Genomic DNA, 5,624 nt, shown 5'->3' with positions numbered 1-5,624 from the left:
ACTGCAACCTCCACCTCCCAGGTTCAAACAATTCTTCTGCCTCAGCCTCTTGAGTATCTGAAACTACAGGCGTGTGCCACCATGCACGGCTAATTTTTTGTATCTTTAGTGGAGATGGGGTTTCACTGTGTTAACAAGGATGGTCTCAATCTCATAACCTTGTGATCTGCCCGCCTCAGCCTCCTAAAGTGCTGGGATTACAGGTGTATGCCACTATGCCCAGCCCCACTCTGTCTTAATACTGTGACTTTGTTTTATTTTGTTTTATTTATTTATTTATTTATTTATTTTGAGATGAAGTCTTGCTCTGTCACCCAGGTTGGAGTGCAATGGCGTGATCTTGGCTCACTGAAACCTCCGCCTCATGGGTTCAAGCAATTCTCCTGCCTCAGCCTCCTGAGTAGCTGGGATTACAGGCGCCCACCACTACACCTGGCTACATTTTGTATTGTTAGTAGAGATGGGGTTTTGCCATGTTGGTCAGGTTGGTCTCGAATTCCTGACCTTGTGATCCGCCCACTTCGACTTTACAAAGTGCTGGTATTACAGGTGTGAGCCACTGTGCCTGGCCAATACTATGACTTTATATTAAGACTTGACATGTGATGTGAAAAGTCCTTTCAGGTATCCTTGTTGTTCATATATATATGCCCTTGTTCTTCAAAATTTTCTCCGTTACTCTTGGCTCTTTGCTTTTTCTTTCTTTCTTTTTTTTTTTTTTTTGAGACAGAGTCTCACTCTGTTGCCCAGGCTGGAGTGCAGTGGCGAAATCTTGGCTCACTGCAACCTCTGCCTCCCAGATTCAAGCCATTGTTCTGCCTCAGCCTCCTTAGTAGAGACGGGGTTTCACCACGTTGCTCAGGCTGGTCTTGAACTACTGACCTCAGGTGATCCACCCGCCTCAGCCTCCCAAAGTGCTGGGATTATAAAGGTGATCCACCATGCTTTTTCATTTGGAATTTCAGGATTAGCCTGTACATTTTCTGGGAAAACTCTATTGGGATTTTGATTAGACTGGCTCTAAATTTATAGATTAAATTGGGAAGAATTTGTATTTTGATGATATTGACAGTCTCATGCATAAATATGGTACATCTACCCATTTATTTTTTTGGAGATGGAGTCTCACTTTGTTGCGCAGGCTGGAGTGCAGTGGCACGATCTTGGCTCACCATGACCTCCGCCTCCTGGGTTCAAGTGATTCTCCTGCCTCAGCCTCCCAAGTAGCTTGGACTACAGGCACGTGCCACCATGCCCAGCTAATTTTTGTATTTTTAGTAGAAACAGGGTTTCACTATGTTGGCCAGGCAGGTCTTGGACCCCTGACCTCATGATCCGCCCGCCTCAGTCTCCCAAAGTGCTGGGATTACAGGCGTGAGGCACCGCGCCTGGCTTCTTGTTTTTTTTTTTAATGACTTTTACAGTTTTCCTCATCAAGATTTTGCACATCTTAGGGCTGGGCGCAGTGGCTCATGTCTGTAATACCAGCACTTTGGGAGGCCAAGGCTGAAGATCACCTGAGGTCAGGAGTTCAACACCAGCCTGGCTAACATGGTGAAACCCTGTCTCTATTGGAAAAAAAAAAAAAATTAATTAGCCAAGCATGGTGGTGTGTGCCTGTAGTCCCGGCTACTGGGGAGGCTGAGGTGGGAGAATTGCTTGAACTCAAGAGGTGGAGGCTGCAGTGAGCCGAGATAGTGTCACTGCCCTCCAGCCTGGGTGACAGGATAAGACTCCATCTCAAAGATCCTGCAATCTTTGGCCAAAAAAAGGAAAAAAAAAAAACAAAAAAACAAGCCAAAATAGTTTTCTTGGTATTATAAGTTGTGTCTTCTTAAAAATGTCATTTTTTGTTTAATTGCTTGTTTAAAGGAACGTGATCGCTTTTTACATGTTTAAGTGCTTTTCTGGTTCTAATAATTTTTCCATGGAATTGCTGCAATTTTTCTATGGAAAAGGTCGTATTGTCGTGAAGATGACAGGTTTGCTTTTCTTTTCCAGTCTTCATAACCTTTTTTTCCTTTGGTCTGATACTCTTCTCAACAGAATGAGGTTGTGATTATTCCTATATGATTATTCTCAGTTGCAAATTAGAAAGCAGGCTTGAAGAGGTAATTTGACTTTTTCAAGTTCACACAGAAAGCAGGTGGCATCAAGAATTGAACTCAAGTCTCATTGATTCTAAAACTTGTGCCCTTTTCCCTACGGTATTCTTTCACCCGTATTATCCTCCATTTCTTGATGAGAAAAGCAATACTTACAGCAAGAAAGTGTCCACAACACTCTTGGCAAAGGACAGGTTTTGAAGGCAGAAAGAACTAGACGATACCTTTATAATAGTTGTGCAGGACTGCCCTAGTTTAGTGCATCTGGGTCTTAATTCCAGCTCTGCTACCTGCCAGCTATGTTACTTAGATAAATCACTTCCTCTCTCTAATGTCATTCATTCATTCATTCATTCAATAAGCTTTATTCAGCATCTGCAATGTGCCAGGCCATGTTCTAGATCTTGGCGATAAACTCAAGGAGATTACAGTTTAGTTGGGGAGAAGATAATGAGCAAAGTAAATAAATAAAAGACATGTTATATTAGATGTGATATGTGCTATAGAGAAAAGGAAAGCAGGGTGAGGGCCTGCGAATGAGGGGGGATGGCTGCAACTTATTATGGTGGTCAGGAAAGGCCCCACTGAGAAAGTGGCATTTGAGGAAAGACCAAACTTTGAGTGTCTGAGGAAGAGTGTTTCAGGCAGAGAGAACAGCAGGTGCAAAAGGGTGAGGTGAGGCTGGGCGCGGTGGCTCACACCTGTAATCCCAGCACTTTGGGAGGCCAAGGTGGGCAGATCACCTGAGATCAGGAATTCGAGACCAGCCTGGCCAATGTGGTGAAACCCTGTCTCCACTGAAAATACAAATATTAGCCGGTGTGGTGGTGGGCATCTGTAATCCCAGCTACTCGGAGGCTAAGGCCTGAGAATCACTGGAACCCGGGAGGAGGAGGTTGCAGTGAGCTGAGATCACATATTATGGAACTCCAGCCTGGCAGACAGAGCGAGATTCTGTCTTAAAAACAAACAAACAGGCTGGGCGCGGTGGCTCATGCCTGTAATCCCAGCACTTTGGGAAGTCAAGGTGGGTGGAACACGAGGTCAAGAGATCGCGACCATCCTGGTCAACATGGTGAAACCCCGTCCCTACTAAAAATACAAAAAATTAGCTGGGCATGGTGGCGCGTGCCTGTAATCCCAGCTACTCAGGAGGCTGAGGCAGGAGAATTGCCTGAACCCAGGAGGCGGAGGTTGCAGTGATCCGAGATCACGCCATTGCACTCCAGCCTGGGTAACAAGAGCGAAACTCCGTCTCAAAAAAAAAAAAGAAAAAGAAAAAGAAAAGGGTGAGGTGAGAGTGTGTTGAGGAAGGGCAGGAAGACCAGAATGACTACAGTGTGGGGAGCAAGATGTAGGGGATGAGGTGAGGTCTTATAGGATATCGCAGGTGCTTTAAAGGACTTTGACTTTTCCTGTAAGTGAGATGGAAGGCCCTGGGGGGCTTTGAGCAGAGGAGTGATGTGATGTGACTGATGTTGAATAGTTCAATCTTGTTGCTGTGTTAGGAACAGACTAGGCTGGGTGCAGTGGCTCATGCCTGTAATTCCAGCAATTTGGCAGGCTGAGGTGGGAGGATTACGTGAGGTCAGGAGTTTGAGACCAGCCTGGCCAAAATGGTGAAACCCTGTGTCTACTAAAAATACAAAAATTAGTGCTCGCTTCGGCAGCACATATACTAGAATGGGAACGATACAGAGAAGATTAGCATGGCCTCTGCGCAAGGATGACGTGCAAATTCGTGAAGTATTCTATATTTAAAAAAAATACAAAAATTAGCTGGGTATGGTGGCGCATGCCTGTAATCCTAGCTACTTGGGAGGCTGAGGCAGGAGAATCGCTTGAACCCAAGAGGCAGAGGTTGCAGTGAGCTGAGATTATACCCTTGCACTCCAGCCTAGGCGAAAGAGCAAGACTCTATCTCAAAAAAAAAAAAAAAAGAACATACTAAAGAGGACGTGAGTAAGGAAGCAGGGAGATGGGGGAGGAGGCTGCAATCAAGCAGGGAGGTGGAGGGACTTGGACCAGGGCTGTAGCAGTGGAGGTGGTGAGAAGTGGCAAGATTTTGGTCCTTCTTTCCTTCCTTCCTTCCTTCTTCTCTCTCTCTTTCGTTCTTCCTACCTACTCATTTTGTCATCCCTCCATCATTTAAAGTTTAAAGTATATTTATTTATTTTAAAATTTAAAACAGATTTGATGAAAAAATTTTTAAAATATCTTATAAACACAACCATAAAGCAACCCCTGGCCTAGCACAGTGGCTCATGTCTGTAATCCCAGCACTTTGGGAGGCCAAGGTGAGCGGATCGCCTGAGGTCAGGAGTTTGAGACCAGCCTGACCAACATAGTGAAACCCTGTCTCTACTAAAAATACAAAATTAGCTGGGCGTGGCGGCACCTGACTGTAATCCCAGCTACTTGGGAAGTTGAGGTAGGAGAATCACTTGAACCTGGGAGGCAGAGGTTGCAGTGAGCTGAGATTGCACCATTGCACTCCAACTTGGGCAACAAGAGCAAAACTACATCTCAAAAATAAATAAATAAATAATAAAAAATAAAGCAACCCCTAAAATAAGCAGTCTCCTACTTTCTTGATGATAAGATGCCAAAAGAGATTTTTTAAAGGCCAACTTGAATATATAGAAACTCTTAGGAATATAGCTAATATGATAGAGTTTTTCAGTCCCAGTGCTATTAACATTTTGAACCAAATAATTTTTTGTTGTAGGGGCTGTTCTGTGCATTGTCGTATTTTTAGCCCCACCGTTAGCTTCTACCCACTAGATGCCAGCCGCACAACCCCACCCCCGCCCCATCTGCCAGTTGTCACCACCAAAAATATCTCTAGACATGGACAGTTGTCCCTAGAAGGCAAAATAGCCCCTGGTTGAGAATCACTGGTATTGTCAAATGCCTACCTATTACACATACACATTTTTTGGAGACAGGATCTCACTCTGTCTCCCAGGCGAGAGTGGCAGTGGTGCAATCACGGCTCACTGCAGCCTCAACCTACTGCCCTCAAGTGATCCTCCCACCTCAGCCTCTCGAGTAGCTAGGACTGCAGATGTGCACCACCACGCCCAGCTAATTTTTTTTTTTTTTTTTTGTATTTCTTGTAGAGACGTGGTTTTACCACATTGCCCAGGCTCGTCTCAAACTCCTGAGCTCAAGCCATCCTCCTGTCTTGGCCTCCCAAAGTGCTGGCATTACAGGTGTGAGCCACTGTGCCCAGCCTTACTTATAATATTTACTTTATTCCTTTAATCACTTAAATACTTAAACATTTTGGGCAATAGCTCGTTATTTTCTAAATATTTCTTTTTTGCACTCAAATTTCATAAAACAAATGTATTCAAACATTTATAGGCGTCTTTTACGCCAGCGTCTTCATTGCTGTTAGAGCCCCTCTTCTGTAATTTAACAGAGCTTTCTAGGCTGCATCATTTTCACTTCCGTCTACATTGAATATGATGCAGCACTTAACATCCCAGTAAGACGCTATCACAGGAAAATTAC

At 44.4% G+C, this 5,624-nt stretch overlaps 1 non-coding gene across 1 annotated transcript; it reads left to right on the top strand.

Annotated features, from left to right (window-relative positions):
* The first annotated feature begins 3,759 nt into the window (after positions 1-3,759).
* Positions 3,760-3,866, top strand: LOC135269621 (U6 spliceosomal RNA). Its single transcript, XR_010337870.1, has one exon. It is a non-coding gene; the product is annotated as a U6 spliceosomal RNA (small nuclear RNA).
* Positions 3,867-5,624: the final 1,758 nt, after the last annotated feature.

Source organism: Aotus nancymaae, unplaced genomic scaffold, assembly GCF_030222135.1.
Source record: "Aotus nancymaae isolate 86718 unplaced genomic scaffold, 86718_ANA_hifiasm-v0.15.2.pri h1tg000053l, whole genome shotgun sequence".
Lineage (NCBI taxonomy): Eukaryota > Metazoa > Chordata > Mammalia > Primates > Aotidae > Aotus > Aotus nancymaae.
This window is presented reverse-complemented; position numbering and strand designations above follow the sequence as displayed.